Source organism: Heptranchias perlo, chromosome 28 (assembly GCF_035084215.1).
Source record: "Heptranchias perlo isolate sHepPer1 chromosome 28, sHepPer1.hap1, whole genome shotgun sequence".
Lineage (NCBI taxonomy): Eukaryota > Metazoa > Chordata > Chondrichthyes > Hexanchiformes > Hexanchidae > Heptranchias > Heptranchias perlo.
Window position 1 is genome coordinate 10,754,570 of NC_090352.1, and position 26,068 is coordinate 10,780,637.

At 46.1% G+C, this 26,068-nt stretch overlaps 1 protein-coding gene across 1 annotated transcript in view; it reads right to left on the bottom strand.

The window, feature by feature from the left end:
- The window catches only part of tmem132e (transmembrane protein 132E), a 621,750-nt gene that overhangs the window by 137,943 nt on the left and 457,739 nt on the right, over positions 1–26,068 (bottom strand). The window lies entirely within an intron of this gene.

A 26,068-nucleotide genomic window follows, 5' to 3' on the forward strand; every position in this document is an offset into this window, starting at 1 on the left:
TGCCAGCAATAAAAGTGTGCCATGCAGCTTAGATATGATAAGCACCATGTGCAACAGGGCAATGGTTGTCCATAATGCTTGTAATGATACTTCCCGAGCAGTTCCCAAATTAGGTTTGTGCCTGCTTGATGGCCCCCAATGGATGTACACAAGTGATGAGCCCACTCACTTCTACCTTGCTCCTGATAACAACACACTTATTCCTCATTTAAAGCCAGGTACGAAGGAACTGGGTGACTGTAATGACTTGGTTGACAACCTCTCTCCATACAGCTGACGTCATCTGCAGCAAGACCTCCAACTCTTAACATCAAAAGGAGTAGTGTTGCCTAAATGTTGCCTCTGTGTCACCTTTCATGCCACCATCACAACTTCCCCTTTTACGCGAACTCTAGCCAATTTTAACAGCTGCTCCCACCCGCACTTATGGTGAAGTTAAGTCGGTGGAATGGGACCAGCTCTGAGGAAATTTCTGGCCATAATATAAAGCTTTTAAGGCAGTGTGGAGCTACGTAACAATTTTGAATTTGGCAAATTAACAATTTTTTTTTGTAAATGGTGCAAGTGCTGTGCTATACAGTTAGTTACAAAGAATGCTGCTGGCTACACGCCGGAGAATCAAGCCTACATGCCGCAACCAAAAATGTAAATATAAAAAAATACTCACCTGAATGTGGAGCCGGGAGGAGCACTCCTGCTCCTAACGACGCCACAGTTAAAGAACACGGGTCGCTGCGAGCTGATCTCAAACTAACCACTGCTACCTCCTGACCCAGTCACCCTTCTTCTTCAATTATCTGAGGGCCACAGTGAGTTGTTATGATCTGAGATGGACAGCCTGAAAGGGTGACGGAAACAGGTTCAATAATAATTTTCAAAAGGTAATTGAATATATACTTGAAAAAGAAAAAACTGCAGAGATATGGGAAAAGAGTATGTAAGTGGGTCTAATTGGATAGCTCTTTGAAAGAGTCGGCAGAGGCACGATGGATCGAATGGCCTCCTTCTATGCTGTATGATTCTATGAATCTATCACAAGAATAGATTTGTCCATGGTGATGAAACCCCAGACAGATATCTTGCCACAAGGTTGCTGTGCCAGTTATTTGAACTGTGTTTCAAATCTGGATCCTCCAATGGGAGTCTGCCTCCAATCTTTGAAGAGAGTTAGTCAATCCAGTTAGCTCTTATAGATGGTGAGAAAAAGAAAAAGAACCATTACGTAAGGAACTTATTTATATCTTAGTGTAGCACAGGGGTTGCAAACTATTGATTTTTTTTAACTGAGCTGAAACAACTATCAAAATATATGCTGTGTTACTGCTACTATTCACTTGTTCTATTACTGTTTAATAAATTTGTTTGGCAGTTTAAACATATGACAAGGTCTATTGTAGTGCCACATTCCAAAGACAAGATCATGTGAAAGCATAGGATAGAACCAGTAACTGAAATAATCTCTGTTTATTACCCATTTATGATATAAATTTGACTTAGAAGTGGCAAGTGAATACACGATTAGGAGGTGGGGCTCTCCTTCAAGGGTAATCTGACACACAGAAACTAAAAATAGATAAGTTGAAAGAAAGGCAAAAACTTAAGTCTTAAAATCCTTCTAATTTTCAAGTGATTCTGGAGTATTAAAATTTAAAGTGCAGTAATTTTGTTAATTCATTATCAGCCTCTAGCTACCATAACAAAATACCATAAATAAGTGCTAAATCAAATTCCAGATCAGAAGTATCTCAACATATCTTTGACTTCATAAATACCAACATTTTATGCACCTTGAAATAAAATCTAAATACTTGTCCTTTACCATAGCAACACGACGTTATTATCTTCATGAATTGCATTGATATCTTGGGCTCGATATTACCAGGGCTGCGGGTTCGCGGCAGGGGGGCTACTGGGCGCGTGGGTAACGCGACCAGTGAAATCAATCTGCCTTGCGCGCGATCTCAGCCTAATTGGATCCACTTATCTGTTGTTCCGGGTTCTCCGCTGCTGAACTGCGCGTCGGGCGGATTGCGCATGCGCAGTAAGGTCTGTCAGCTGGAGGAGCTCTATTTAAAGGGGCAGTCCTCCACTGACAGGTGCTGCAACAAATAGGAAAAATTACAGCATGGAGCAGCTCAGGGGGAAGGCTGCTCCCAGTTTAATGATGCCTCACTCCAGGTATCATTAGATGGGGTGAGGAGGAGGGGGAGGACAGAGATTTTCCCCCCGGCGGGCGGGAGGAAGCGGCCTGCCTCTGCCACCAGGAAGCCTGGCTCGAGGTGGCAGAGGAGGTCACCTGCACCACCAACATATCGCGCACCTGCATAAAGTGCAGGAGGCGCTGCAATGCCCTAAGTAGGTCAGCCAAAGTGAGTACACTTACTCATTCCCCTGTACTCCGTCTGCCACATCACCGCCCCCACCCCACATCTCCTTCTGCACTGTCAACACTACTCTGTCACATCACCCCTCACACCCACGCAAACCTCATCCTCATCTTACCTGCACTTACTCGCCTCGCCAGTACTCAACCCGCCACTACCACTTAACCCAATCCTCATACAATCTCATGGCTCTATCTCATACTCACCCTCTCATGCATCTCTTTCACGGTCAGCCTCACTCAACCTGCCACTACCTGTGCTGCAGCCACAGGGCATGCATCACATATGTGCAGTAGGAAGCGTAAGGCAAACGTGTTGTGAGCATGAAGGGGATGCACAAGGGTGTTTGAGGGTTTGTCATGGTTTTTACCTATATTTAATTTCTGACCAACTCACATCACATATTATATTGACACCACTACTGCCACGTCTTTGCGAATCTTGTCTGGTTTGTGCAATAATGCCCTTTCCTGAGGATCACAATGAAGACCCACACCTGATGCCACCCATTGTGTCACTGCAGAGTGGGTGTAGGTGTATTTGCGGGGCTCTTTTGTGCAGACGACTGAGAGACGTCGGCGATGTCCCCGGTGGCACCCTGGAAGGATGAGGAGGAGAAGTTGTTGAGGGCAGTGGTGACGTTGACAGTGACAGGTAAGAAGATGGTGCTCGGGCCAGCCGGGAGCAGCTCGGCATGAAGGAGGCTGCAGATGTCCACGACTACATGTCGAATGACTCTGAGCCTCTGTGTGCACTTCTGCTCAGAGAGGTCCAGGAAGCTGAGCCTCGGTCTGTGGACCCTGTGGCGAGGGTAGTTCCCCCTGCGACGCATCTCTGTCTGCGGTTGCCCTCCCTCCTGCTGTGCAGGTGGATGTGTTACAGCACTGTGTTGTGGAGCTCCACGTGTCAGAGGTGGACGGCTTGGCCGGCGAGGCTGGTGATGCTGTTCGCCCTCCGAGGAGGTCATGACTGCAGCCACGGCGGCCCCCATCCGGAAGATGTACATCTGAGGGGGTCTGCAAGGTAGGTACATATCTCTGCACCCCGGGGTAAGTGTGCAAGTTGGTGCATTTGATTGTCAGGAGCGGGGTAGTGGAGGCCAAACTTTGTCCAAAGTGACAGAGTGGCCTCCTGCAATGAGTGAGGGTCTCCCCCCACCACCTGTCAAATGGACCTTTGCAGCTGCCACAGGCTGATAGCTGCAACACGTCCATTTCAACTGGGAGTGTTTCCCCCAGTATAGGAAACAGTCTCAGTTGTTTCTAAAATCCCACCCCTCCAGACATAATCCCTTAATCAGGTCTGTTAATGACCTGAAATAGCAATGTAAATAGTCTCAAGTGGCACCCCGCTGGCTTTAATTGCCGGCGGGAGTCCCACATGCGGAGGCTGCGCGCGCACGACCCGCTCCGGGATTCCCCGATTTTACTACCCTCGCCACAGGGTCCCGGCCAGGAACACACCCGATAGTGGGTGCTAAAATGGAGGCCCTTGTGACAAATGCTAAGAATGTAGTCTGATTGTAAGTTTAACCCAGGAGGTCTGCAATAAGACTTCAGGGTAGAAATTATAGTTGACAATGTTAATGTACAAATGCTTAATAGCTTTGTACCAAATTTCTTTTTCTGCTATTTAACAAAGGTATTAATTAGTTTATTTTAAATGGGTTAACAATTCATATAAAACAAGCTGTAATTTCTACTATTACATCTTCCCACATGGCAAATTTTAATTCATCAGAAAACAGATGACATGAAGTTTCTGAAATGAATTATGTTCATATCAAACACCTAAATAATTTTAAAACTTGAAATCATTAAATATTAAGCACAACTGTTTGTCATTTTAAATTTTTAAAAAATGCAGACAAATATTTTATGTTTCAAAACGAGAAACCTGTTTCTGAGATAAATAATTACTGAGCTGAAATAAGGTCATTTTAAAATAAATCTGAATTAATTTGGAATATCCAATCTTTTGCAATATTCAATCTCATTGAACAGGGAAAAGGACGTTTGGATCTATTTTAGCTTTCATAAATTGCTCTAGATTCAAATAAATGTTCGAACATAATAAAAAATCTCCAGTCTGGAATAAGCTCATAATGTGTCATATTTGCCCATTTTAAAGGAGGTTCAATCCTAGGCTGGCTCACCAACCTTACTTTCATTAGATGCGTGTGTGTGGACTTCTACAGGTGAAGGATCACAGTGCTGAAGTGCTGGCAATAGAACATTTCTTCACTTTCCTCCCATTGACAGCGTCAAGCAAGTGTCAGCCTTGACTTAGTGGTAGCACTCTCGCATCAGAGTAAGAAGGTTGTGGGTTTAAGTCCTACTCCAGAGACTTGAGCACAAAATCTAGTTTGACATTTCAGTGCAGTACTGAAGTAGTGCTACACTTTCAGAGGTGCTGTCTTTTCGATGAGACGTTAAACTCAGGCTCCGTCTGCCTTCTCAGGTAGACGTAAAAGATGCCATGACACTATTTGAAGAAGAGCAGGGGAGTTCTCTCCGGTGTCCTGACCAATATCTATCCCTCAACCAACACTATTAAAACAGATTATCTGGTCGTGTTACAATTGCTGTTTGCTGTTTGTGGGACCTTGCTGTGCGCAAATTAGCTGCCGCGTTTCCTCCATTACAACAGTGACTAAACTTCAAAAGTACTTCATTGGCTGCAGAGAGCTTTGGGACGTCCTGAACTTGCAAAAGGCGCTATATAAGTGCAAGTCTTTCTTTGATTTGGGTCATATGCAATGCAGTGTTCCACTAAGTTGCCATGACAGTGGTTCCAAGCCAAATATCAGAACGGCAGCCCTTTCTGCACCAGTATAAGATTTCTATTTTATACTCTATTCTCACAGCTTCTTTGAATTATATTTTCAAATTATAAAATAGGAAGACATTTTATTTCTGCCAGAGATTCTTAACAAGGGATCTTCGCTTAGAATATTAGAATTTAAGAGTGTCAGATTGAAAAGTCATTTTATACGGCATGTTCCCATCTCCCGAGGAATTTTGGGGCAACTATTTCTCATGTTTATTGAAATAATTGTTCTTTGTAATTTAATTGCTGTCAATGACTGTTCTTAACTATACTTTCCTAATCAGGGATCCTATGCACACAAAAACACTGATATTGCTTGGTGTAATAACTAGAAAGATTATGCTCAAATAGTTTAAGGCACATTTACATTACAAATTTAACATTTGTATGAAGTGGTTTCTGCTTTGCACCGATGTGAAATTTTGTGTATTGTAAATCAGCCCGACCTGACTCTGGAGTGAAACAGAGTGAGACTCTCTTCCTCATCGAGTCTGTCTCCACTTTGCTCCAGTGTCAGGTTGGGTCCAGATTCTGTATTTAGGCTGTATGTATAGTATAACTGTAGGGTGGGTGAAAAGTGATTTCACTTTGTACTGATGCTATAGTTGTAGTGCAAATGTGCTTGAAATGATCTGCTAAATTATTCTGTTTACATGAGTCCCTTGATCTGATATTCACCCCTTTGCATCAAAACATTATAAGTATTTGCTTCACATTCTTTGAGGGAGAAATTCAACTTGCCTCCAAAATGGGCGCAAGTCGGCGGAGGGATTGCTCTGTGCACCAGTCCATGACGGTCTGAGGCCTGAGCCAAATTCAGCATCAGGCCTCAATTGAATGGAAGTGGTGAGCTACTGACAGCAAATGGGTGTCCTGAAGCAGCTCGCTGATCGGGGCCTGAGGAATTCTGGGCGGCTCTGACGCTGAGCTGGCCCGCAGGTAGATCCTGGTGGGGGGGAGGGAGGCAAAGCCGAGGGGACGAGGCTCCGGCCGGCAGTGCTTTTGAGGAGTCAAGAGGAGCACTCCTGCTCCTTCTGGCTCCACAAAAATGAAACTTTAAAAAAGGTTTGCAGCCATTTTTTGAGGGTCTGCTAGCGGTCCCATTAAGGATCATTGATTGCATAGCGCAAGCTCCGCCCATTTGTACCTGAATTTTGCATCAGGGTCCTACAACTGGCGTACGACAATGATTTGCATAGTAAAGCAGCCTTACGACTGTTTCAGACGGATGGGCTACTTGCCCATTTACAGGTCCACTTGAATATGGCATCATGTTGACCTTGGGCATCAATGGGATGGTCAAGGCCCGCCAACCCTCCTCCCCGATTTTCCACTTCTGCCCACCCGTTTTTTAGGCACAAACAGACGGCTGTGACACAAGGATTGTTTTTTTACAAATTTCAGAAAACATGATGGGCCAGAATTTGCTGTCAAAATAATGATGAGGCTAATGGCGCTCGCCGTTATTTATGCATAAATGGTACAGCAACTTCAGGCGAGGGACAGATGCGCAGTTAATGCAAAAATCCATAAGTTGCTGTCCAAGTTGCTTCGCTCTGCTGTTAGCTTCGCGAAAATGGCATTTTGTTGACTGCCTCACATTGACATGCATTGAATGTCATGAAGTTGCTGTATTTGCATGGTAGATACAAATTAAACCTGCTGCAGATATTTAGGGCTAGTAATTAGTAGTGCAAGTACCGTTTTAACGATGTAATAATTGTTAATAACTGCCAATCAACCTCTCTAGCACTGAAAATTAACTATTACAAGTGTGGAGTCTCATTCCTTCAGGTTTTGAATTTTTCGGGGAGATTTTAAAAATGTCAAATTTTAAATTTTAAATTTTTTTTTCTTACTTTTCTGACTCTTTTCTCTCTCTCTCTCTCTCAATCCAATCTTTCTTTCCTTCTCTTTATTTCTTTCTGTACCTTATTTGACATTCAATTCACCCACTCTAATTCATCTCCTTCTCAATTCTTCTGCTGTTTATTTCCCAATCCTTAAATCTCAATAGTTAAGGAGATACACAGTTGCTTGCCCTGTTCACTCAAGTCCCAGATGCCCTGTTTTCCTTGCTGCGTTAGATGCTCTGCTACAGCAAATTCTGGCCTGATATGTATGTAACAAGGATGTCCATTAACTTATCAGAAGAACTACAGAATGTTCTGCAGAATGGATTTAAAAACATAAGGGGAGAAATTGGTGAAGGCCCATAGTTCGCCGGGAAATGGACGGAGTGATTGCCCGATCACCTGGGCAAGAAGCATGAGCTACATTGGTGCTCTTTTATTGGAGTTGCCAGCGTTGGGCTGACTACTTGAATATCAGTTATGGCTCAGTGGTGGCACTCACCTCTGAATCAGTAGGTTATGGGTTCAAGTCCCTCCCAGAGACTGGAGTACAGAAATCTAGACTGACACTCCAGTACAGTACTGAGGGAGTGTTGCACTGTCGGAGGTACTGTGTTTTGGATGAGACGTTAAACTGAGGCCCCGTCTGCCCTCTCAGTTGGATGTAAAAGATCCCATGGTACTATTTGGAGATGAGCATGGGAGTTCTCCCCTGTGTCCTGGTCAATATTTATCCCTCAATCAATATCACTAAAACAGATTATCTGGTCATTATCACATTGTTGTTTGTTGGACCTTGCTTTGCGCAAATTGGCTGCTGCGTTTCCTACATTACAATAGTGACTATACTTTTAAAAAATAAAGTACTTAATTGGCTGTAAACGCCTTGTGACGTCCTGAGGACGTGAAAGGCACTATATAAATGCAAGTCTTCATTTATTTCTTACTCGCGCTTTTCATTGGCAGATCACCTAGTGGGGGAGGGGAATTGGGCATTCCTGATTTAAAAGCAGCCTGCACCTCTTAAAGGAGAGGTGCACTTTGGCTGCATGCAACTTAAATCGATTTTCAATATTGAAAATGGAAGGAAGAGCTCCCAGATTTTCAGACATCGCTTTGGAGACCCTTCTCGAGGAATTCAGCAGGAGGAAGGCTGGCCAGAAGAGTCTCCCAACAAGTAGCCCGGCACTGGTGGGAAGAGACGACCGAATAGGTTAATGTCAGTAGAACTGTAACGAGGACCTGGCTGTAATGCAGAAAGACGTTTAATGATCTCACCAGGGCTGAGCAGGTAAAACTAACTATCATCTCTGTTAGTCTCTGCTGAGCCCTGCACCACCTGTAGCCCTAGTACTCACAAACTTTGTTTCTCCCGCTTCCCTTCATTCTCCTTCAATTGCAGTCACTGAATCTCTTTCTGCTGCTACTGGCAAACTCTGTACCTGCTACTGTTCTCCCAGTTACCTCACTTCCTCACACTTATGCCATCTTTCACACAATATCCACAGTATTCTAACCTGACATGCACATCCTCAAAACATCTCAGTAAGCGACCACTAACACACTCCTTTCTTGCAGGAGAAACTGGCGTATAATACAGAGGAGCAGGTGCAGACAAGACAAGGGTCACCATCCATCCACATCCTGTCCCTACTTGAGGAGGAGGTGCTGAACATTGTAGGCAGGAAGAGTGCCAGGAGCATAACGGCTGCCGAGGCTGGAGGACACATGCCACAGGGAATCTGGACATCTTACCCTCATTTTCCCTTCTCACTGAAATCTCACCCTCACACAATCAGCATGACAAAATGTAGTTGCTTTGAGCAGACATTCATCTGTCTCTGCTTAGCCTTGCCACTAACTGCTAACCCATGTCCCATTTCAGGTCGTGAAGCTGAATAGGACCCTGAGAGAGGAGGGGAGCATGTTAGAATATCTTAGCCTTGCAGGTACAAGCTCGGAGATTGGCACCCCACATAGTTCAGAGAGTAGGCTAGAGGGGTCTGCACTGGGAGATGCATCTAGAACAAGTGCACAGGAGCACGAGCAGGGAGATAGAAGAGTCCAAGAAGCAGCTCACTGGAGGGCACAAGATGTGGACTTCATGAGCCTAGTCTATCGAAGAATACTGATGGGAATACCCACGTAACTTCTAAGTGTAATGGGCTACCTGCCAGCAAGCCTGTGCACAGAGAGCATGGAGGAGTCCAGCTCCAACTTGTGTGGGGTCTACATGTAGAGATTCAAAACTACGCAATCAATCATGGAGTAAGTGGTCAGCTCTATGAACACCTCAGTGGGGCCAACAGCAATGAAGCCTCTGGAGGCAACACTGACAGCTTCAATGGAAGCACGGACTGCTGCCATCTTGGCTCTGGGTCGGGCATCTCCTCTGGCTTTAATAGCAGGAAGGAGAGTGCGGATAGGGGCTTCAAGAGTATCACATCACTTCTGCACTCTATTCTTGCACAGAGCAGTGGGAGTGCTGAGGCTCAGCCCCATGACAGCCAAACTGCCTCAGCTGACACCGAGATGCAGCAGTATGTAACCAGGCTCTCTACGGCCACAGCTCTTTGAGATCACCCACATGGCCATCTCAAGTGTCTTCAGTGGAAATTCAGCAGCTTTCCACCTCCCAGGCTGTAGCCACTGGGGAAACCACCTCATAGGAGTACCAAAATAGGCAAGAGCACAGAATTCAGGTATGAGAGATTTGCAAAAGAGTGATTGAAGGCCCTTGCTTTCCGTTAGCATTTTCAGCTTCCTTCCGATCTTCCTGCTCCCGTGCTTCCAATTTCTTCTCCCCAGGTATCTCTAAGGGTTGGCCCCTTTGCAGGGCAAAGTTATGGAGCATGCAGCACATGACAATGAATCTGGAGACTCTCTTGGGGCTGTACTGTATAACACCTGCAGACCTGTCAGGCAGTGTAAACTCTGCTTTGATGGTTTGTTCAGAGGTCTGGTGGAAGCACGGCTCTAATTGTAGCGCTCTCCAGCTACCCCTTGTTCCCAAGCAGCTGGCCTGCATCCCGATGATCTGGATGGAAGAGAGGGGGTTTTGAGGACTGACGCAGGATAAAGGCAGCATGGCTACTGCCAAGAAAACAGGTACAGACCTGCAAGATGAGTTGCCCGTCATTGCACATCAGCTGGACATTCAGGGAGTGTAATCCCTTCCTGTTGATGTATCCATGGCTCTTCAAGTGGAGCACGCAAGGCAATGTGGGTATAGTCAATGATGCCTTGCATCCATGGGAAGCCTGCTATCCTGGCAAAGCTCTTTCATCTTGCCTCGTTGCCTCCATCAGGTCCAATTTCTCCCCCATAATTCTTTGGTACAGCCTGAACAAGCATAGTTTGGGATGCAATCCATCTCGTACATAACAACCTGATGGTGACCTTGCTACTTAGAAGTTACCAAATCAAAGGAAACAGTGAATGATTCGCCATTGTAAGGCTCAATGATGCAGTTTATATTCCAAGTGCACTTACACAAGCAAGTAGCTCAATGAATTCAGAATAGGTTTTGATCTCTGCTTTTTGTTTCTAATTCAATACCAGTAGAATTTGAATGGTGCTATTAGCATTCTTGTAATGAAAAGCTCAAGTGTAGTTTAAAAGTGCACTATAACCTAATTTCCATATATTTTACATTATAAGTCTTTGAATAAAGAGTGTCTTGCATTTGCAATATTATAGTTTTTCATTTCAAATTATTAAAATGCAAATGTGCTTCCTAAGCAATGAAACTTTTCAATAACAAATGACGTTGGATAGTAAATTAAAGCTTGGGTCGATCTCATCTTTATGACGAACTGCAAGTCAACTAGTAAATTGACAACATCAATTTTCAACAGAGTGCAGTTCAGTTGGACTGGAGGTACCATGCTAAAAATTCAATAAGGGTGCAGCTACCACTAGTTATGTTCCATTTCACATTAAAGAAGTAAATTGAAACCATAGAACGTAGGCTAGCATGGAATAAGAAAAATCCATTTGGTTGATCAAGCCCAGTCCTTATACAGAAGGAGTACCATTTATTTTAACCTGGATGTTATCCATCCATTCAATCACCTGAGGGAACATTATTTATAAATACTCCCTAATTCCAAAGAAAACCAAACAAAACTCCAGAATGTTCGCTTAGTCTCACATTTCCACCATTCAGCCCTGCTGCCTTTCCCAGAAAGCATTCCTTTCTTCCCATATTTCAACAACCGCCACCCCCCCCACCCCATTTTTACTCACATTTCTTTAGTCATCCCTACCAAACTAAGTAGGGTAAAAACAACCGCATGGGTACAAGTCAGCTATGTTTTGATACTAAATTCATGAGTGGTTCTGGTGCATTCATTTTAGGAACTGGATCCTGAGCTGGTTAAGGTCTCAGACTAAGCTCTGAAGTGGGTCTTGGTCAATAGGGTGGATTTGCTAAATGTGGAAGGTTTATTATTCCAAATAAATGTCTGACAACAAAATTAACATGCAAATCTGATATATATTTGGAATAATCAATGGCTTTTGCTTCACTGTCCTCTCATTGGGATATAATAATTCTCCACATACTTACAAAATGGTCTCAAAACATCCTATTTTCCACTGTTTTATTCTGCTTTCCACATATCCCTCTAGAACTTCAAAGCTTGTTCATCTATAGTCTTGCACAACACATTGTTATTTTCATGCTTGATTTTTAAGTACAATATATCTTCACAATCCCACTGGTCAATGTTAAAACAGGTTATTTTTCATATTATTTAAACTAATTTGGGCAGGCCATCCTACCCTGTAATTTTAGTAGTGTTGCCCCTTTAAGGAGAGGCACTTAATATGTCCCGGTGGAGTTGGATCTAGTCTAATCCCACAGTTCTCACCAGCCAATCTTAAAATAGAGCCTTTTAATGTTCGTTCTTGAAATTTTAATGGTGTTGCACTTTAAGGGGAAGTGCTTGATGTGTCCCATCAGTCTATCTAAAATTGGACCCTGTTATATTATATCATGGCACTATTTGGACACAAAGGGCCCGATTTTACCAGGGTTGCGGGTTCTCGGCGGGTGGGCCAGCGGGTGCGTTTTCAACGCGCCTGGTGAAATTAGTGGGTTGCCCGCGTGATCGTAGCAGGCAACACACTAATTGGATCCACTTACCTGCTCTTCCGGGTTCCCCGCTGCTGATCTGCGCGTCGGGCGGGCTGCGCATGCGCAGTAAGATCTGTCAGCTGGAGGCGCTCTATTTAAAGGGGCAGTCCTCCACTGACAGATGCTGCCACAAACAGCAAAAATTACAGCATGGAGCAGCCCAGGGGGAAGGCTGCTCCCAGTTTAATGATGCCTCACCCCAGGTATCATTAGATGGGGTGAGGAGGAGGGGGAGAACAGAGATCTTCCACCCGGCGGGCGGGAGGAAGCGGCCTGCCTCTGCCACCAAGAAGGCCTGGCTCGAGGTGGCAGAGGAGGTCACCAGCGCCACCAACATATCGCCCACCTGCATACAGTGCAGGAGGCGCTCCAATGACCTCAGTAGGTCAGCATCAGTGAGAACACATAGTCTTTCCCCTACACTCCGTCTGCCACAACACTGCCCCCACCCCACATCTCCTTCGGCACTGCCAACACTACTCTGTCACATTACCCCTCATACCCACTCAAACCTCATCCTCATCTTACCTGCACCTACTCACCTCGCGAGTACTCACCCCGCCACTACCACGCAACCCAATCCTCATACAATCTCATGGCTCTATCCCATACTCACCCTCTCGTGCATCTCTCTCACGGCCAGCCTCACTCAACCTGCCACCACCTGTGCTGCAGCCACAGGGCATGCATCACATATGTGCAGTAGGCAGCGTAAGGCAAACGTGTCGTGAGCATGAAGGGGATGCACAAGGGTGTTTGAGGGTTTGTCATGGTTCTTACTTCTATTGAATTAAAGAACAACTCATATCACACATTATATTGGCACCACTACTGCCATGTCTTCGCGAATCCTGTCCGGTTTGTGCAATAATGCCCGCTCCTGGGTATCCCTATGAGGACCCACCACTGATGCCACCCAGTGTCACTGCAGAGTGGGTGTAGGTGTGCAGAGTGGGTGCAGGTGTATTTGCAGGGCTCTTCTGCGCAGACGACTGAGAGACATCAGGGATGTCCCCGGTTGCAGCCTGGAAGGCTGTGGAGCAGAAGTTCGGGAGGGCAGTGGTGACTTTGACAGCGACAGGTAGGAAGATGGTGCACGGGTCCGGTAGCATAGTGGTTATGTTACTGGACTAGTAATCCAGAGGCCTGGACTAAAATCCAGAGTCATGAGTTCAAATCCCGCCACGGCATCTGGGGAATTTGAATTCAATTAATTAAATAAAAAATCTGGAATTAAAATACTAGTATCAGTAATAATGGCCATGAAACTACTGGATTGTCGTAAAAACCCATCTGGTTCACTAATGTCCTTTAGGGAAGGAAACCTGCCGTCCTTACCCAGTCTGGCCGATATGTGACTCCAGACCCACAGCAATGTGGTTGATTCTTAATTGCCCTCTGAAATGGCTGAGCAAGCCACTCAGTTGTAAAATCTCGCTACGAAAAGTCATAATAAGCATAAAACCGGACGGACCACCCGGCATCGGACCACTAGGCACCGGACATGACAACGGCAAAACACCAAGCCCAGTCGACCCTGCAAGGTCCTCCTTACTAACATCTGGGGACTTGTGCCAAAATTGGGAGAGCTGTCCCACAGACCAGTCAAGCAATAGCCTGACATAGCCATACTCACAGAATCATACCTTTCAGCCAACGTCCCAGACTCTTCCATCACCATCCCTGGATATGTCCTGTCCCACCGGCAGGACAGACCCACCAGAGGTGGCGGTACAGTGATATGCAGTCAGGAGGGAGTGGCCCTGGGAGTCCTCAACATTGACTCTGGACCCCATGAAATCTCATGGCATCAGGTCAAACATGGGCAAGGAAACCTCCTGCTGATTACCACCTACCGTCCTCCCTCAGCTGATGAATCAGTCCTCCTCCATGTTGAGCACCACTTGGAGGAAGCACTGGGGGTAGCAAGGGCACAGAATGTACTCTGGGTGGGGGACTTCAATGTCCATCACCAAGAGTGGCTCGGTAGCACCACAACTGACCGAGCTGGCCGAGTCCTGAAGGACATAGCTGCCAGACTGGGCCTGCGGCACGTGGAGAGCGAACCAACACGAGGGAAAAACCTACTTGACCTCGTCCTCACCAATCTACCTGTCACAAATGCATCTGTCCATGACAGTATTGGTAGGAGTGACCACCGCACAGTCCTCGTGGAGATGAAGTCCTGTCTTCGCACTGAGGACACCATCCAACGTGTTGTGTGGCACTACCACCGTGCTAAATGGGATAGATTCAGAACAGATCTGGCAGCTCAAAACTGGGCATCCATGAGGCGCTGTGGGCCATCAGCAGCAGCAGAATTGTATTCCAGCACAATCTGTAACCTCATGGCCCGGCATATTCTACCATTACCAACAAGCCAGGGGATCAACCCTGGTTCAATGAGGAGTGCAGAAGAGCATGCCAGGGGCAGCACCAGGCGTACCGAAAAATGAGGTGCCAACCTGGTGAAGCTACAACTCAGGACTACATGCATGCTAAACAGCGGAAGCAACATGCTATAGACAAAGCTAAGCGATTCCACAACCAACGGATCAGATCAAAGCTCTGCAGTCCTGCCACATCCAGTCGTGAATGGTGGTGGACAATTAAACAACTAACGGGAGGAGGAGGCTCTGCAAACATCCCCATCCTCAATGATGGCGGAGTCCAGCACGTGAGTGCAAAAGACAAGGCAGAAGCGTTTGCAACCATCTTCAGCCAGAAGTGCCGAGTGGATGATCCATCTCGGCCTCCTCCCGATATCCCCACCACCACGGAAGCCAGTCTTCGGCCAATTCGATTCACTCCACGTGATATCAAGAAACGGCTGAGTGCACTGGATACAGCAAAGGCTATGGGCCCCGACAACATCCCAGCTGTAGTGCTGAAGACTTGTGCTCCAGAACTAGCTGCGCCTCTAGCCAAGCTGTTTCAGTACAGCTACAACACTGGCATCTACCCGACAATGTGGAAAATTGCCCAGGTATGTCCTGTCCACAAAAAGCAGGACAAATCCAATCCGGCCAATTACCGCCCCATCAGTCTACTCTCAATCATCAGCAAAGTGATGGAAGGTGTCATCGACAGTGCTATCAAGCGGCACTTACTCACCAATAACCTGCTCACCGATGCTCAGTTTGGGTTCCACCAGGACCACTCGGCTCCAGACCTCATTACAGCCTTGGTCCAAACATGGACAAAAGAGCTGAATTCCAGAGGTGAGGTGAGAGTGACTGCCCTTGATATCAAGGCAGCATTTGACCGAGTGTGGCACCAAGGAGCCCTAGTAAAATTGAAGTCAATGGGAATCAGGGGGAAAACTCTCCAGTGGCTGGAGTCATACCTAGCACAAAGGAAGATGGTAGTGGTTGTTGGAGGCCAATCATCTCAGCCCCAGGACATTGCTGCAGGAGTTCCTCAGGGCAGTGTCCTAGGCCCAACCATCTTCAGCTGCTTCATCAATGACCTTCCCTCCATCATAAGGTCAGAAATGGGGATGTTCGCTGATGACTGCACAGTGTTCAGTTCCATTCGCAACCCCTCAAATAATGATGCAGTCCGAGCCCGCATGCAGCAAGACCTGGACAACATCCAGGCTTGGGCTCATAAGTGGCAAGTAACATTCGCGCCAGATAAGTGCCAGGCAATGACCATCTCCAACAAGAGAGAGTCTAACCACCTCCCTTTGACATTCAACGGCATTACCATCGCCGAATCCCCCACCAACAACATCCTGGGGGTCACCATTGACCAGAAACTTAACTGGACCAGCCATATAAATACTGTGGCTACGAAAGCAGGTCAGAGGCTGGGTATTCTGCGGCGAGTGACTCACCTCCTGACTCCCCAAAGCCTTTCCACCATCTACAAGGCACAAGTCAGGAGTGTGATGGAATACTCTCCACTTGCTTAGATGAGTGCAGCTCCAACAACACTCAAGAAGCTCGACACCATCCAAGATAAAGCAGCCCGCTTGATTGGCAACCCAACCACCACCCTAAACATTCACTCCCTTCACCACCGGCGCACTGTGGCTGCAGTGTGTACCATCCACAGGATGCACTGCAGCAACTCGCCAAGGCTTCTTCGACAGCACCTCCAAAACCCGCGACCTCTACCACCTAGAAGGACAAGAGCAGCAGGCACATGGGAACAACACCACCTGCACGTTCCCCTCCAAGTCACATACCATCCCGACTTGGAAATATATTGCCGTTCCTTCATCGTCGCTGGGTCAAAATCCTGGAACTCCCTTCCTAACAGCACTGTGGGAGAACCGTCACCACACGGACTGCAGCGGTTCAAGAAGGCGGCTCACCACCACCTTCTCGAGGGCAATTAGGGATGGGCAATAAATGCTGGCCTCGCCAGTGACGCCCACATCTTGTGAACGAATAAAAAAAAAACGGGCCAGCCAGGAGCAGCTCGGCATGAAAGAGGCTGCAGATGTCCACGGCTACATGTCGAGTGACTCTGAGCCTCCGTGTGCACTGCTGCTCAGAGAGGTCCAGGAGGCTGAGCCTCGGTCTGTGGAACGTGTGGCGAGGGTAGAGCCCTCTGCGACGCATCTCTCTCTGCGGTAGCCCTCCCTCCTGCTGTACAGGTGGATGTGTCACAGCACTCTGTTGTGGAGCTCCACGTGTCAGAGGTGGACGGCGTGGATGGCGAGGCTGGTGATGCTGTTCGCCCTCTGAGGAGGTCATGACTGCAGCTACGACAGCCCCCATCCGCAAGATGTACATCTGAGGGGGTCCGCAAGGTAGGTACATGTCTCTGGACCCCGGGGTAAGTGTGCAGGTTGGTGACTTCGACCATCAGGAGGAGGGTGGTGGAGGCCAAACTTTGTCCCAAGTGACAGAGCGGCCTCCTGCCATGGCTGAGGGTCTCCCCCGCCTCCCCCACCTGTGAAATGGACCTTTGCAGCTGCCACAGGCTGACAGCTGCAACACGTCCATTTCAACTAGGAGTGTTTCCCCCAGTGTGTGAAACAGTCCCATGTTTATCCAAAATCACACACAGTCCCTTAATCAGGTCAGTTAATGACCTGAACAAGCAAAGTAAATACTCTCAAGTGGCATCCCGCTGGCTTTAATTGCCTGCGGGATTTCCACCAGCGGGGGCTGCGCGTGCACGCCGGCGCGTCATCGGGGAATCCGGAAGTGGGCGGGATCAAGGCGCGCTCCGGTACCGCACCTGGATTTCGGGATTTTCGGGGCCCCCCCCGCCGAGAACGCACCCGGTCGCGGGTGCTAAAATCGGGCCCAAGATGTCTTGAGAGAACCCTTTCATGTTGCTGATTTTATTTTACTTATTTTTGTTAATTTGTTTTGTGTAGTCTCTGGAACTCCAGTTGTGTCAGTTTTGTAAGGGGAGGCACGTCTATCGCGGCGGGGTTCTGTTTAGCCCAATGCAACAATTCCTATTGGTCTACTTAAAAAGGACCCTTTGAAATTATCCCTGGGATTTTTGTCGTTTCATTCCTTTAATGATAGAGACCTACTGAATCCACAGTCCCATTAGCCGAGTTAAAATAGGACCCTTTCATCTCACTCCTTTAAATGGAAACACTTGATGGCATGATTAGGTTTAGCCCAATCCCACAATTCTTACAGCCTCACTAAAATAGAACTCTTTCATGTTATATATCTTTATTTTTACTTGCTTCAACATACATTACCCAACATTTATCAATATTAAAATATATTGTCATATTTGAAATTGGCATTCTGTTGCCCCGGCCCGCGTACCCTCTCTCCCCGATTCTTGGACCCCCGATTCCCGACTCCTCATTACTTGACCCCCCGATCCCCAATCCGACCCCCGGATCCACTTACCTGAGGGCTGCTGCGCCCTGGTTTTTCACTGCTCTTCCAGTGGGCTCTTCTCACCTCACCAGATCCTTTATAATGAGGCCCAATATCTGGGAAGCCTTGGGCCTCACCATTCTGGCGCAGTGAATGCACCCTGCGCGGCCATATTCTAGGCTCAGGTTCCATATTATTCACAAATCTTGTGAACAGCAGAGGTCCCAGAACAGTGGAACGCCACTGGTTACATTTTTTCCCAGCAGAACATTTCCTATTGACCACCACCCTCTGTTGCTAAGCTAATTCTTAATCCATCACTCTTGCCTAAACAACTTTCTATCTACCTGTGACATAACAAAAATACATCAAAGTAGATAGCTGATAGGATAGAAATTAATATTCAGTGTCGTACAAAGTGCCATTCAGTGACGTCCTCTATATGGAAGAAACCACTGGATTTGTAAAGATCTTTGCCACTTTTGTTAGAAAAACAAAGTTCGCTAATGACTTGCGTTTCTTTTTAACATCGCTGACCATAGAATATCTCTATGTTCCAAGTAGATGGTTGTGCTCTACGTAATTGTTAATAATCTGATATATAATCCCATAAACCTTTTAAACCAAGCATTACTGTCATAGCTGTTCTGTGGTAAAGCAAGATAACCACAAAGCCCTATCAGTGTATGTCAGTGGACAGATGTGGAAGTGATAAAAAGATCTTTTTCAGCTATGTTAGGAGTCAAAGGGCCATAAAGCACTGTATGGGATCACTGAAGGATTCTAGAGGAATATGGCAGAGGTTTTGAATGGCTACTTTGCCTCAGTCTTCACTATTGAAGATGATACTAGGTTACCAATACTGCAGCATAGGGGTAATACTAAAACTAAACATGTTAACGTGGAAATGGATATAGTCCTTGTTAGAATTAGAGCTCTTACAGATTGCCCTGATGGTACTCACCATAGGGTGCTCAAAGAAATGGGACTCTGCTATACAAGCCACTTGTTCATAAATTTAATACTTCGCTGGGGTCTGGAATTGGACCAGAAAGAGGCCCATTTAATGCCTATATTTAAAGAGGGCAGTCATTCAGAACCAGGAAATGATGGGCCTATTAATTTGACCTGTTGCTAGAAGGGATCAATAGAGAAACACTACAATTACCTTGAAAGAAAAGGGGTTATTAAGGAATCTCAGCCTGTCTTCTGGAAAAGAAGGTCCTATCTAACCAAATTGGTTGAATTAATTTGAGGAAGTTTCAAAGTTGGTGGATGATGGTAGCCCAGTCAATATTGTCCAGAATTTCAAAAAGCCTTTGATAAAGTACTACACAAAAGGCTACAAAGTAAGGTTGAGATATGTGGGATTGTCAGGCAGATTTTGGATTGAATAAAAAACTGGTTGCATTAATTTGGATAGAAGGTAGTTATCAATGGTAGAGGTTCTGTGAGTGGGCCAGTCACTAGTGGAGTCCTGCAGGGATCGGTGTTAAGACTGTTGATCTTCACCATCTTTATCAAAGATCTGGATAAAGGCATAGGGCAAACTCTCCACAGGTTTGCGGATGAAATTAAGATACAGAATATAAGGACTTTGGATGAAAAAAATTGATTGCAGGCAGATCTAGATGCAATGGGTGAATGGGCCCCTGTCTGGCAGATGTCTTTTAATATATACAAATGTAGCGTGTTGTACTTGGGTAGGGATAACTCCAAGCATGTATACACCGTGCAGGGTTGCGTGCTCGAGGCTGCTGAGCGCAGGAAGGACCTGGGGATTGCAGTGCATGATTCATTGAAGATCCATGATCATTGCAATGATGCTATTATGAAAACAAATGTGGTGTTGGGATATATTGCTAGGACAAGTAAATATAAAACAAAAGAAGTACTATCCTCTCTTTGTACAAGGTCTTGGTCAGGCCACATCTAGAATACTTAGTCCAGTTTTGGTCATCTTACATGATGGAGGAGATAGAGGCCCTGGGTTAGGAGGAGCTTCTTTTTACAGAGAATCACTGACCTCAGGGTTAAATTGCTGGCATGTGCAGTATGTGGATTTTCCGCAAGTATTCAAAAGCTGAATGACTTCTTCTAAGTGGCAAACATCTCTACTTATAAAAGGTAGATGGGTTATTGGGGTTCAGTGTCACCCATTACCATGGTCTCCTGGAGTTTGCTTGACCGCTGTTAGGGATCAGAGTGGAATTTTGGAGTGGAGTTTTTGCCTAAATTGGCCAAAGCATTTTTTTCTCTTTTTTGTCTTTCCCAGGAGATTGCAAATCTGCATGGGGGAAGTGGGTGAGGGATGGAAATGATGGTGAGCTTAAGTTACACCATGCTGGGACGGGCCAGGACACGCTCGACTGTCTTTCTTTTTTGTATGGCTGTATGTCGTAACTCCTCTTGTGTTTCCGGTTATACTGATGCTTTTATCAGAACCTAATTTAAATTGAAATTAAAGTTTGCCATTGATAGCAAGAGCGCAATACTCCAGCCATTGCTGCCATACTACTATTAAAAAGGGGACGATCATCTCCATGGCTCCATTGGCATTGAGGACTTGACTTTACTTGGGTTTTCATAACTAACATTTCTGGCAACAGAAAAATTGGGACCTCTTATTATCGGCCCTCATGTGGTCCCAAAGTAAATGTAAAAAGGTAACAGCAACATTCAGAGTCATGTGTCACTACTTGAGGGCTACTTTCTCAGCACTCCACTAACAGAAAAACGCCTTCTGCCTCAGGCACTGGCTGTCACTTACTGTAGTCCATGTTTTGTATGCATGTGATTTATGTCCAATGCTAATGAAGTGGTAATAACAAAAAATGTGCTAAATGGCATCACCACATCATAACCATCTCATTTAAATAAGCCCGCTCATTTTTGGGCGAGTACTTCTAGCATCCATTGGAAGTTGTGTCGGAAAATGGGTGGACAAAAAAAGTAGGAGTTAATGGTCTCCGCTCAATTTCTCTCCCTCACCTACTCCAATACTGCCTAAAAATCAGGCAGTATGAAGAGGAAAACCTAGGCTTGCATGTGTAAAACATTTCATTAATCCATGTCTCCTGTTTGTGCCTTTTTTTTGGTTCTAATCAATGTTTTTTTTAAACTATTCCCTGCTAAAAAAATAAATGCACATTTCCAGCAATTTTCAACAAATTAATGGATTAACAAGTGAAGCATGAAATTAAATTCTGAGCACCTCAAAGTATTACTCTTAATCACAATGATATCACTGGTATTCAGCACCTACAAAAATCCTGAGACTCAGTCAAAACGAATGTGGGAATTAATTTATTTTTAGTTACAATTAGCAGCTTCCACGCTGAAAATACCGGTTTGAAGCAAAATAAGCACAATCTGCATAAAAATTCCCTTGTATTATTAAATACTTTGCAGTGCTGCGCAGTCTTTTTGAAAGAAGCCTTCCATCCAGCCCAGAAAGGATCAAGGTTCAGTTACCCATGAAACTGTATTACAGCAATAGTGAATGCTTTCAGGAGAGAAGAGGGAGGCTCACCTCAGGAAGCCTTTTATAAATCAAATGGTGACAGATAGTTAACAATTAACTATTGCGCCAGATGAGCTTTTTGGGCCTGGATGAAGTACTCCTGCTCTTCCTGGACCACTAGCAGTGCAATAAAGGCACTCACCTCATGGATAAGGCCCTTCTCGCTTGCTTTCACCAGGAAACTACCTGATTGTCGTAAAAACCCATCTGGTTCACTAATGTCCTTTAGGGAAGGAAACCTGCCATCCTTACCTGGTCTGGCCTATATGTGACTCCAGACCCACAGCAATGTGGATGATTTCTAACTGCCCTCTGAAATGGCCTAGCAAGCCACTCAGTTGTACAACCCCGCTGCAAAAAGTCATAAGAATAAAACCGAACGGACCACCTGGCATCGTACCACTAGGCACCGAACATGACAAAGGCAAACCAAGCCCAGCTGACCCTGCAAAGTCCTCCTCACTAACATTTGGGGACTTGTGCCAAAATTGGGAGAGCTGTTCCACAGACTAGTCAAGCAATAGCCTGACATAGTCATACTCACAGAATCATACCTTTCAGTCAAAGTCCCAGACTCCTCCATCACCATCCCTGGGTATGTCCTGTCCCATCGGCAGGACAGACCCACCAGAGGTAGCGGCACAGTGGTATACAGTCAGGAGGGAGTGGCCCTGGGACACAACTTTGACTCTGGACCTCAACATTGACAGTGGACCCCATGAAGTCTCATGGCATCAGGTCAAACATGGGCAAGGAAGCCTCCTGTTGATTACCACCTACTGCCCTCCCACAGCTGATGAATCAGTACTCCTTCATGTTGAGCATCACTTGGAGGAAGCACTGAGGGTAGCAAGGGCACAGAATGTACTCTGGGTGGGGGACTTTGATGTCCATCACCAAGAGTGGCTTGGTAGCACCACTACTGACCGAGCTGGCCAAGTCCTGAAGGACATAGCTGCCAGTCTGGGCCTGCAGCAGGTGGTGAGAAAAGCAACACAAGGGAAAAACCTACTTGACCTCATCCTCACCAATCTACCTGTCGCAGATGCATCTGTCCATGACAGTATTGGTAGAAGTGACCACAGCACAATGCTTGTGGAGAAGAAGACCTGTCTTCACAATGAGGACACCGTCCATCATGTTGTGTGGCACTATCACCGTGCTAAATGGGATAGATTCGGAACAGATCAAGCAGCTCAAAACTGGGTATCCATGAGGCGCTGTGGGCCATCAGCAGCAGCAGGATTGTATTCCACCATCTGTAACCTCATGGGCCGGCATATCCCTTACTCTACCTTTACCAACAAGCCAGGGGATTGATCCTGATTCAGTGAGGAGCATAGAAGAGCATGCCAGGAGCAGCCCCAGGCATACACAAAAATGAGATGCCAACCAGGTGAAGCTACAACACAGAACTACATGCATGCTAAACAGCGGAAGCAGCATGTTATAGACAGAGCTAAGCGATTCCACAACCAACGGATCAGATCAACGCTCTGCAGTCCTGCCACATCCAGTGAATGGTGGTGGACAATTAAACGACTAATGGGAGGAGAAGGTTCCGTGAACATCCCCATCCTCAATGATGGCACAGCCCAGCACGTGAGTACAAAAGACAAGGTTGAAGTGTTTGCAACCATCATCAGGCAGAAGTGACAAGTGGATGATCCATCTCGGCCTCCTCTCGAGATCCCCACCATCACAGAAGCCTGTCTACAGCCAATTCGATTCATTCCACAAGATATCAAGAAATGGCTGAGTGCACTAGAAGCAGCAAAGGCTATGGGCCCCAACAACATCCCAGTTGTAGTGCTGAAGACTTATGCTCCAGAACTAACCACGCCTCTAGCCAAGCTGTCCCAGTAAGCTACAATACTGGCATCTACCCGACAAAGTGGAAAATTGCCCAGGTATATCCTGTTCACAAAAAGCAGGACAAATCCAATCCGGCCAATTACCGCCACATCAGTCTATTCTCAATCATCAGCAAAGTGATGGAAGGTGTCGGCGACAGAGCCATCGAGCGGCATTTACTCACCAATATCCTACTCACCAATGCTCAGTTTGGGTACCACCAGGACCACTCGGCTCCAGAACTCATTACAGCTTTGGTCCAAACATGGACAAAAGAGCTGAATTCCAGAGGTGAGGTGAGAGTGACTGCCCTTGACATCAAGGCAGCATTTGACCGAGTGTGGCATTAAGGAGCCCCAGTAAAACTGAAGTCAAAGGGGATCAGGGGGCAATCTCTCCAGTGGCTGGAGTCATCCTAGCACAAAGGAAGATGGTAGTGGTTGTTGAAGGCCAATCATCTCAACCCCAGGACAATGCTGTAGGAGTTCCTCAGGCAGTGTCCTAGGCCCTACCATCTTCAGCTGCTCCATCAATGACCTTCCCTCCATCATAAGGTCAGAAGTGGGGATGTTTGCTGATGATTGCAAAGTGTTCAGTTCCATTCGCAACCCCTCATATAATAAAGCAGTCTGTGCCCGCTTGCAGCAAGACCTGGACAACATCCAGGCTTGGGCTGAAAAGTGGCAAGTAACATTCATGCCAGGCAATGACCATCTCCAACAAGAGAGAGTCTAACCACCTCCCCTTGACATTCAACGGCACTACCATCACCGAATCCCCCACCATCAACATCCTGGGGGTTACCATTGACCAGAAACTTAACTGGACCAGCCACATAAATACTGTGGCAACAAGAGCAGGTCAGAGGCTGGATATTCTGCCATCTACAAGGCACGAGTCAGGCGTGCGATGGAATACTCTCCACTTGCCTGGATGAATGCAGCTGCAACAACACTCCAGAAGCTCGACGCCATCCAGGACAAAGCAGCTGGCTTGATTGGCACCTCATCCACAACCTTAAATATTCGGTCCCTCCACACTGGCGCACCGTGGCTGCAGTGTGTACCCTCTACAGGATGCACTGCAGCAACTCGCCAAGGCTTCTTTGTCAGCACCTCCCAAACCATGACCTCTACCACCTAGAAGGACAAGGGCAGCAGGCGCATGGAAGCACCACCACCTGCACGTTCCCCTCCAAGTCATATACTATTCTAACTTGGAAATATATCGCCGTTCCTTCATTGTCGCTGGGTCAAAATCCTGGAACTCCCTACCTAACAGCACTGTGGGAGAACCTTCACCACACGGACTGCAGCGGTTCAAGAAGGCGGCTCACCACCACCTTCTCAAGAGCAATTAGGAATGGGCAATAAATGCTGGCCTTGCTAGCGACGCCCCAGTCCCATGAATGAATAAAAAAAGCAAAGGGAAATCCAAACAGGTAAGGTTACATTCGTTTTACTTTTCTGATACACAAAATATTAAGTGCCTCAACTATTGCAATGAGGTATATTGCCCCTTTAAGTGGGGACGGGACTTCTGGGTTAAACCCGGAAGTGGGCGCCCTGGATCTGGGATGCAGTCCCAGTGAAGATTTCAACAGATTTTACCACCCACCCGCCCCCAGCTCACCTGTTCTTGGAGGTTAAAATTATCCTCATAGAATCTATTATTATACAGGTACTCCAAAAACTTACTCTCCCTAATAGTTTCCATTATTTTATCCATTATTTTATCTAGTAAAGCTAATAGATCTGAAGTTACCTGGGTCTAATTTGTCTGCTTTTTTAAATATAGACATCACATTTGCTTGCTGGTACCCATTGAATCTTTCATTACGTTTGCTTTCCCCACAAATTTCCTTCCTAGTCTCCTTAAACATCCTAGGACAGAGGTCTTCAATTAGTTTGACTGAAGGTCCACAGGCCAAAAGTATTAGTGATTCTGGTCTGGAGTACTCAAATCAATGCAAATGAGTTGAAATTGCGCTGCACAAAATTACCAACATATTAAAGTGTCTATTATTTGCATTGCATGGTACAATTTTAAGGTTCAAAGCCGAGAAGCCCTGATGTTATACAAGGCCAAATTCACAGAACCATCCAACCACCCAGTTCACGGATACACTCTTTTGTTTCTTTCTTCTCACCCTGTTCACAAAAGCATTACTCTCTCCCACTCATTCAGTTCATGGAGTCTTCTTCATCACTCCCACATGTGGAGGCACACCTCTCCTCCCCTCCCTTCCACTCAGTTCATGGGGCACTCTTCTTCCTCTGATTTGTTCCTCACCATTGCTCCTGATTTCTTCCTGCCATTTTTCTTGAGGATCTAACTCTCTTGTACACTGTAGCCATGAATTGCTGGTCTTGTAAGATTGTCATGAGATCAGGAATTTCCAGCCACCATACGCAGCAGATTTGGATCCTTAAGCAGAGTACAAGGAAGGAGTCGAGAACAGTGGTGAGTGGTGAATCGGGTAGCTGAGGACAATCATTTTCATAGGAGCATGTCGCAGTCCAGACTTAATGGTTTCCCTCTCAGGATGTGAACTGGATTCCACCAATTGAGTAGTCTGGCCCTAGAGGATTTGTTAGTCTTCAGTTCTTTTAATTTATCAACTACTTCCTCCTCACTGACATAAACAAGTTCTTTAGATAGTAATAATTACATAGCAA